The sequence below is a fragment of the Dasypus novemcinctus genome, chromosome 14, assembly GCF_030445035.2.
Source record: "Dasypus novemcinctus isolate mDasNov1 chromosome 14, mDasNov1.1.hap2, whole genome shotgun sequence".
Taxonomy (NCBI): domain Eukaryota; kingdom Metazoa; phylum Chordata; class Mammalia; order Cingulata; family Dasypodidae; genus Dasypus; species Dasypus novemcinctus.
In genome coordinates, this window is record NC_080686.1 from 68,034,413 (window position 1) to 68,043,695 (window position 9,283).

At 39.5% G+C, this 9,283-nt stretch overlaps 1 non-coding gene across 1 annotated transcript; it reads right to left on the bottom strand.

The window, feature by feature from the left end:
- Positions 1 to 5,681: 5,681 nt before the first annotated feature.
- Positions 5,682 to 5,808, bottom strand: LOC111763918 (U6atac minor spliceosomal RNA). Its single transcript, XR_002796644.1, has one exon. It is a non-coding gene; the product is annotated as a U6atac minor spliceosomal RNA (small nuclear RNA).
- Positions 5,809 to 9,283: the final 3,475 nt, after the last annotated feature.

Below are 9,283 nucleotides of genomic sequence, written 5' to 3' on the forward strand. Positions count from 1 at the left end.
TTAGATAAAAATGACAGGGCATGAGGTTTTTCTAATTCACTTTGAGCCACTACTGACTCTGTGTGACGTCAAGAAACTCTTTGGAGTTTGTTGATCTCACTTAATCTAATATCTCTGTATCTACTTGGCTGGTAAAAAGGGGGAATTAGTAGGCCTGTGAAATCTGGCATTTTGGAGATCAATTATTTCCTCTGGTAAGTACAGAGAAAGGGGACTGAGAGAGGTGATCAGATCTGCAAAGGAATAGATTCCTGTTTGGTTTTTGGTGGGATGACTCTCATGAAACAGAATGTTTACTGTACACATATTCCTGGCAAAGGTTTTGGAGGATTGACCGCCCTGCTGATAGGAGGATAGTTTATTCCTACAGGAGCCCCTGCCATGGGCTGCTGTGCTCAGCACAGTAGGAGAGTCAGCCTCTTCTGTCCTCTTTGCTGTTATGGTGGAACATGCTGGAAACTCCATTGGCTTTCTAGATGTAATGAGAGTTTATTTGGGAGACTAGAAGACCTTTCCCAGTACCCACCAAATTACAACAGAAGAACCTGTCTACTTTGCTCAAGTATAAACCCTGCCAAAATATGCACTGTGGGACCACAAAGACTGTGTGCCCTTAGCTATTGAGCACCAGCTTTGTTCAAGGGCTTGCAACTCCACAGGCTTCCAGACTTGGCACCTGCCCCTCTCTCTTCCTGGTAAATCTCTTCAACAGCACCCCAGGACTGGGTTAGGAGCCCATCTGCTCTCATTTGCTCCTAGAGCGTTCTGTGCTTGTTTGCATTGTTACATTACCTTAACATGAATTAAAGCAGCACCCTCATGCAGCCCATGCCTGCCTTTCTAAATTCCAATTTCCTCTCTTCATTGTGCTCTACAGTTGAGTCAAACTAATTTCTAGTTTATCATCATGTATACTCATTACTCATGCAACTTCTCTTTCCTGGATGGTCCTCTTGGTAGACTGAATCATTGACCCCACTCTTCACCATCCTCCTCCAATAGCAAAGTATCTGTATCTTTTGCTATTCATGTGTAGCTCTTCACATTAAAGGCAGGGTGTAGCTCCCTCCCCTTGACTTTAACCTCACTTATATGACTTTCCTTGGCCAATGGCCCTTGGGTAAAGTGATAGCGTGCTCGTTCTAAGCTGGTTCCAAGTTTTCCATGTTTCCATTTGTCTTTTTGTACTTCTGTTTCTCTGAGGAGAGGTCCCATTAGGTAGGGGCTGCCCTTTCAGCCCAGGCTCTAGAATGAACACACATGGAGCAGGGCTGTCCCAGTCAAAGGGCGGATCTTCAGTAAGGACCTTGAAGCCACCACAGGTTGAAGCAGATTCCCTCTGCTGACCTGCAGATGTTTGAGAAATAAGTTGTTTCTGCCAAATTTGTACCTTTACCTGGTGAAGTCCTTCTCATCTTTTAGGATTAAGCTAAGGGAACTTCCTCAGGAAGAAACTTCACATCCTAAGACTTTGGTTCTTTGTCCTGTAGATCCTGTAACTGGGAGTGGTGTTTTAAATCTCTGACTCAGTGCCTCAGTCTTTATTAACTTTGCGATGCCAGCACTTCCATAACCCTTTCCTCAGGCCATCTTCATACCCCACACCAATCAATTCAATCCTTCTCTGACTGTCCATGGCCATGAAATAAATGCAGTAGCCTCCAATCTGGGTGCCTGCTCTTGCTTTCCACCCCTCTCTACCTGTCCTTCACGCAGTAGCCAGAGTCACTTGTCCAAACTTGAACCCCACATACCACTCTTCCACCTCCTTCTCACCCTCACCTCCTAGGCCTTCTTAGCTAGCATTCTATGGTCAGATATGCTCTCTCTTTCATTCACTTAAGAAATATTTGTTGAGTCCTGACTGTAGTAAGGCACAAATTATAATCCCTATTGTGAAAACTCTGCAACCTCTTTCCTCCATACTGACCTGATACCCAATACCTTTCCCCTGCTAATTCTTTCCACTTATCTGTCAAGGCATAGAACTTGTCATTTGCTCTGAGAACCCTCCTCTAGGGAATCTCTGTCATGTGCTCCTTGGGTATTCCATTCTTTCCTAATTTGTTAGGGACTGAACTGTGTCCCCCAAAAAGATATGTTCAAGCCCTAACCCTGGGTCTTGTGAATGTGAACTTATTTTTGTAAGGATCTTTGAAGGTATTATTGGTTAAGGTGAGGTCAAACTGTATTAGAGTAGTCTCTACTTCAATATGACTAGTGTTCTTATAAGGAGAAGAAATTGGATACAGAGAGAGAGATAGAAGGAAAAGAAGGAAAAGAAGAGGAGAAGAGGAGAAGGGAGAGGAGGAGAAAGAGAGAGAGAGAGAATGACAGCCATGTGACAGAGGTTGGGATGGAGTTATGCTTCCATAAACCAAGGAATGTCATTGACTGCCGGCCGCCCACCAGAAGCTATGGAACAGATTCTCCCCTTTGATAGGAAGCATGGCCCTGATGAGACCTTGATTTCAGACTTCTGTCCTTCAAAGTTGTGAGGCAATAAATTTCTGTTGTTTAAGACAACTAGTCTGTGATACTTTGTTATAGCAGCCTTGGAAAACTTTTTTGTTCTTATTTGCATGTACCTACAGAAGGTATTTAGTAATACTCTTTAAAGTGCTTAATTTGTGTAATACTTTTGGCCTATGAAATAATTTCTGAAGCATACACATGAAATTACCCATTCCAGAAGGTACATATATACACACACACATACATATACAAGCTCTGAGTGCTATTGTTTGCTTTCGGGCAGTGAGAACTAGACAGTCAGACTGCATTACGAATTCTTGCTAATGAGTGCTAGTTCCCCATGCTAAAAGGCTCCCAGCCTACTAGCACTCTGATACTGTATCCTGAATGGATGGTGTTCAGCAATGTCGTCTGTTTATTTTGCTCTGGACTCTCTTTCCACCATGTATTTCATGCCTTGGGAACAGCTTTGACTTATGACAGTTGACAAAAGTTGTACAAGTGAAATGCAAGTTTTGCATCAGCAGGAGTAATTCTCCTTTGACATTGTGAAGATCATAAACATCAGTGCAGCCTGGGAAGACTGGCCAATAACTGTATCAAAGGTAGCTGAAGCCAATATGGATGGAACCATAGCATGGCTTCAAGTTATTTAAAGAGAAATGCAAAATAATTGTTAATGTGCCATGCCTGAAATGTGTTTCCTTAGGGATTCTGTGGAAATAACCCTAGCAGTGTCATGACACAGTTGGTACTCTCATTGATAGGAGCAAGTCCTCAATTTTAAATAGGAATTGTCTGCATTGAATCAAAAATGCCTGGTTACCTTACAGTTTCTCTTACTATTCTGAAAGTTATTGAAGACTGAGCTGATGTCTTTCCTCATCACTGTTACTGCCCTAGGGTCTCTCGGGATTCTCATAAATAAATATCAGTAGAGAACAGGATAAAGGAAAGGCCAGATAAATCACATCCCCATAACCATGGTGATCTTGAGGACCCTTATCTGCCCAGTGCCCAAGTCATCTCATCATGTCAGAGCTACTGATTCACAAAAGTAAATGGATATAATTCTAGGATGCCACAAAGACATTGCACCAGAATACTGAGAAATCATGGATAGATCCTACAGTACAATGGATGGTTCAGCCTTGGGGTACAACCAAGAGAACATGGATCTTAACAACAGTGGATTTGCTTCAGCAGCATCATTAGTACATTATCTGAAACCTCAGAATCCATATCCATGAGCCTCTTTACCTTTGTGAGGTCCCATGGGAACTCACACATCCTTTGGCCTTTACATTTCTCTTTTGAGTTGCTATTGAGGTAGGAGAGGTTAGTGGTGGTAGTAGATAAAATTATTGGTCTGAATTCTTCAATTTGCTCTAATAAAAGTATACATCCATGGCTCTTGGCTCAGGCATGTGACTTGCTTCAGCCTAAGAGATGATAGCAAATATGATGTGAGCAGAGGCTTGAAATGTGCCTGTGAAGTTTGGCTTGGCCCTCTCACACTTCTCCCACTGATATGAGAACATTCCTTGAGTAGCTGCTGCCCCTTCAGCCTGGGCCTCTCCTGAGATGTGGTGGAACAGACTTGAACCTGGCTGGCAGTTTGGAGCAAAGCCCAACCAACACCAGAGATGATCAAAACCCCAACCAACTGCTGTTCTGTGAGCTAGGAAAAAATACTTTTGACATAAGCCACCAAAATTTTGAAGTTGTTTTCTATGCAGCAATATTGTGACAATAGCTGACTGATACAGCGGCTAAGCATGCATGTTCTGCCATCAAACTGCCTGAGCCCAGACTTGGATCCACCACTCACTATGTGAGCTTGGACAGTTTTCTTAAACTCTCTATGCCTCATTTATGAAAATGGGTTAAAGTAGTATCTGCTATACAGAGAAATTATAAGAAATAATTGAGTTAGTTCATATAAAGCAGTTAGAAACTGCCTGGCTTTTTCCAATTCTTGGGGATTATTATGTTTTTCTTCTCTGCACGGATTATGAGGAGTTTGCAAATTTGCCATCATCTGGAGAAATTTAGGCCTACTGAGGTGTTTGGTCCTCATAGAGTATTTTTAAAGCTAACATACTTGGAGGATCAACACGGCGCACTGCCTTTTTCTGGCCGCTTCCTTCAATTGTGTCATTGTCTGACCCCTCTGTGCTTTTTGGCTGGGTCATCTCTACATTGTGGTTTCATCCTTATGACATCAGTGCTGGGTACACTCCTCAGGCCCCAATGCATTACTGCATTGATGTCACTCTATCTTACTGGTGTCTTGGTACTCTATCTTACCGGTGTCTTGGTGCTCTATCTTTTGATCTCCAATGACTAAAATTCATTTGGACATTTGATCAAAAGACAAAACAAGTGACACTACCCAGTGCTACCTTCAAAATCATCCTTCTCATCCACATGTAATTGGCCATCTTGACCCAAACTGGTGCATAAGACTATTTTTACCCTCAGGTTGTGATCTTCCCCAATTCATTAAATTAGCCAAAAGGTTAAAAGCCACATTGTCCTTGTGTTCTGCCCAAGGGTCTCAGCCCTGCTACTACTTCTCCAGAAGGGTCTCCTGGAGAGTCCCTCAGTCCCCTCTGAAATAGGACCCAACCATTCCAACATGGCATGTTTGAATTCCAACTGTGGTAATTCTGAGCAGAACCTGTTTGGAGTCCTCCATGCACTTTTACCTTCAAATGCCTAGATCAGAGTATACAAAAGAACTAGGACTCAGAAGCATTGAGATCATCACCTAGAGCCTGAACTAGGACTGGGAAGGTAGAACAGTGTGGAATTGGGATTGTCCTGCTGGAACACTTCTGAGGAAGACGAAAATAGCAGAAGAGTCAGTTGTGGGGTGGGTGGGGTGGGGTGGGGTGGGAAGAGCTTTTTAGGGATAAGCCACTTTTTTCTGTATCAGCTGGGGCTGGTGCTTTAGCAAAACAGACTGAATTTATGCCTTAGATTTTAGTTTTTTAGCAGGTTGATAGATTCATTGTCTTTATCAGAAAAATCTTCATAGAAAAATGTGGGTTGTTTTAGCTCTAGCAGCCCACTTCTGAACTCTGAGAAAACTGTCTTCTCCATGCTACCTAATCTTTCTTTTGGGAAAAAGACATTTTGGGATGGTTCCACCTCTTCTTTTTAACTTGTTTCTTGGGCTGTTTCTCACAGACTGTATTTTCTAAAAATGATGGTTAGATTCCGTGAAGCAGGTAGCAATGCCTTAACTATATGCATGTTGTATAGGCCAAAGGCCTTCTTCCATCCTTTTCAAGAGAAGTGCTGACCTTCCCTCTTTTCACATAACACTATTCCTTAGATTTTTTTTTAACAAATCAGTTTTATTGATACATATTAATAAAGCATAAAGTCACGCAAAGTGTACAATCAATGGTATTTGGTATAATCACATAGTTGTGCATTAATCACTTCAATCATTTTTAGAGCATTTTCATTATTCCAATAATAATAATAATAATAATAAACCAAACAAACAAACAAATAAAACTCATCACCTCTCAATCTCTCTATGCTTTCCCTGCCTTACATAGTTGCTATTCTGTTTCTGTCTCTCAAGTTTGTGTTTGTATTTTGTAAAAAGTCTTAAAGTCTTATGTATGTAATATCACCCATATTTGTATTTTACATGAGGTTTCACTATGTTATATAGTCCCATGTTACATTTTTTATCTTTCCTTAGGCTTTTCCCTTAGGCTTTTCCTTTCACCACTGTCATACCCATGTAATAGCTCTGCTAGTCACAAACACCATGATGTGCTCTAACCATTTCCATTCATTTCCAAAGATCTGCAAGCAACTTTTTAAACCAATTCTGCACAGATTAATCCTGAGCTTTCTATTCTCTACCCTCATTCTGTTTTCTAGTAACCTCTATTCTAATTATTAATTCTGTGACTTTACATGATATATTTAATTCAAAATAGTAAGGATGAAAAAAAAATGGAAGATGGTTAAAGGAAAGTTTGAAGTTTGAAGCAAGGGCTTTCTCTTGCAGGTTAGTGGGAATTTATAAATAGATGAGGAAGTGATTAATGGGAAGGGTTTAATTGTCAGGATATGGGCAATGGTCAAGAGAGCAGTTGAAGCAGAACCAACTGGCATGTCCAAGGCAGCCACAGAGGAATTCTGTGAAGGCAAGTTACACAAATAACACATTTAAAACTAGAATCCTCACTCTTTAATATGAGGTCTTCCTAATCAGCCTTATGTCATCATCATCATCTATATTTTCTAGTTGTATTACGTTTTGTTGTTTATGTATCACTATTCCAAAAACTTAGGTTTTATCATTGGGTCTTCACCAAAACTCTATTAGTAGACAGATGGGTATTTTATCTCCACTTAATAAGGAAAGAAAGCTGAGGTTCAAGCTAGCTAATTGATTTTTCTAAAGTTACCCTGTTATTGACTGTCAGAACTAGATTTCCAACTACCAGCCCAAAGTTCATTCTCTTTCTTCCTATCTCTTAGTTTGAAAAACATCTTGCTTCTTTGGGGTTGGAGATCCTGAGAGACCCAACACCTAGATAGACATTCCCAAAGACAAAAAAATAATGTTCTCTCTATTTTTCCTGGCTGTAGATGAAATCTGAAGGAAATGGTAGTAAGAAATTGAGAGCAACAGAAGCCGATACTGTCTTTCAAAGGTTTAACCAAAGGGTTAAAAAAGTGAAAAGACTTTTTGGAGCATAGGGAAGAAACCTTTTCCCAGTAAATCTGATGATATGCCTGTAATTAAGTCAAATAGGTTAAAGGCTTGTTATGCTAGCATTAACACGTAATTCATCCATTGAATTACAATGAGATTCATGTAAGGATTACACGTAAAATTCCATGTAATGAGATGTATTCATCATCAAAAGCTTTTTGCTCTTTAAGAAAATGTTACAATAATTATCCCATGAACGTGAAAAGTCAATAGAGGTGAAAATGAATGTCTTTTTATACCATCATTGTGATTGTATTTATATTGGCAAGGCCTAACCCTGCTGACATTTAACTTTACAGGGAGAGCACTAGGCTGCTGCTCTTTCCTCTCATCTTACCCTTTCCTCTTGGGCCATCCAAGAGATGCTCTTTGCCCTCATTCTCATCTCTTCTACTAGAGATACAGAAACAAGAATCTTGTTTCCCAACTTACAAAACAGATAAGTTAGAATGTGATTATTCACTTTGCAAAAGGATTCACTAGAGGATTCCTTTAAATACTCTTTCCCCTTTTATAATTGCAGGCTTTCTTAAAGTGAAGACTCAGCAGCATTTAGAATACGAGCTTTAAAAATGATTATGTAGTTAATGTAAATTAATCCCAAATTTCTGTGAACCCGTGTGTTCTAGATTTATTGGAGAAATATAACCTTTTGAGAATGCGTATATAGAATTCGTTATTTAGAAGTAGAAATGAGTTTCGAAAAAGCTACAACATAGATAAACATTTAAAGAGCTGGCTGCCTATGTGCCCAGTGCTATTAAAAAAGTTCACCTAAATGATATCAGACAATCGATCTTGATAAATTTAAAAATTTTGCTCTTAGAATCTATACCTATGGTAATGCCATATTTTATTAATGTCTTTAAAATTCCCCTTTCCATTTTATGAAAGCAGAAAGAGGTAAGTATGGATATGTGAAATTCGACATTTTAAAAGCCAAATTTAGGTACCACATGAAGAAGGTTAGTTTATCTAGGCCACTGGACAGTCCCATGAATAAAGCAGCTCAAGTAACCCAGGGTACTCTATTTTTCTTGAGTTTATGAGTGATTTTAGACAAGATCTGTCAATTTAAGTGAAAAGTTCAAGTAATTTTGTGTAAATATGCAAAACATTTCACAGCAGGACAATAGGATTCAGAAAGACTTGGTCTTTTAAAGGGGGGAAGAAAAAATCCAGGCATGCTTTGTTTAGTACACTTGATGAGGTATCTAAATGATGTTTCAGCCATAAAATATCCTTTATCTATGACTGCCTAGGAAAATACTTGTCACTCATAGGCTCTTGCTTTCAGTCATACTTAAAAAGAAGAGTGTCATTTGGAGTATTAGAATTTAATTTGATGGGTATCTTTAATGTATGTGTCATGTGATGTCTTAATTTTGTATGGGTCAGCAGGTGCTTTTTACTGAGACTGCTATTATCTGAGGTAAATTCTCTAGTGTTCTTTCTGTACAGTGTAGTTTCTTTTATGTAAAAGAGATAAAGAAAATGTCTTTATAATACTTTTTTTCAGTACATGGGAGTTGATTGGAAGATCTTATGTTCCTAAGAATCAAGATAGCCATTGCCAGAGCCAACAAAGTCAGCTCTGAGGAATGGGGGCAGGGGGGGTGGTGGTGGGGGAAGAGGGGAGGGCTGGCTGTCTCCTTCTGTTGCCATGGAAACTTCTTGGAGAAACCATCCAGTCACCAATGTGCCCATGACTAAAATAGTAGGTTCAGTAGCCAGGATATTTTTTGAATGACCATTGGCGTTCTTCTCAATTAAATTAATTTTCTTTCCCATTTGTATTAATATAATCAGGAGTTGGGCTCTTTTCAGGTCTCCATGTCCCTGAGCTGAGATTGGCATCTATAAAACCTTTTTATTTTATTTTATTATTATTTATTTTTTATGAAGAGATTTTAAACCCTAGGTCCACTCTTTTTTAAAGAATTCTTTAAACCCCTTGAAATGTGTAAAATTTTGTATGATTGTGGGTAAGTGAGCCATTGTAGCTTTCACCAGTTATTCCTCAAATGATCTATGATTAAAAAATGATTAGCGATA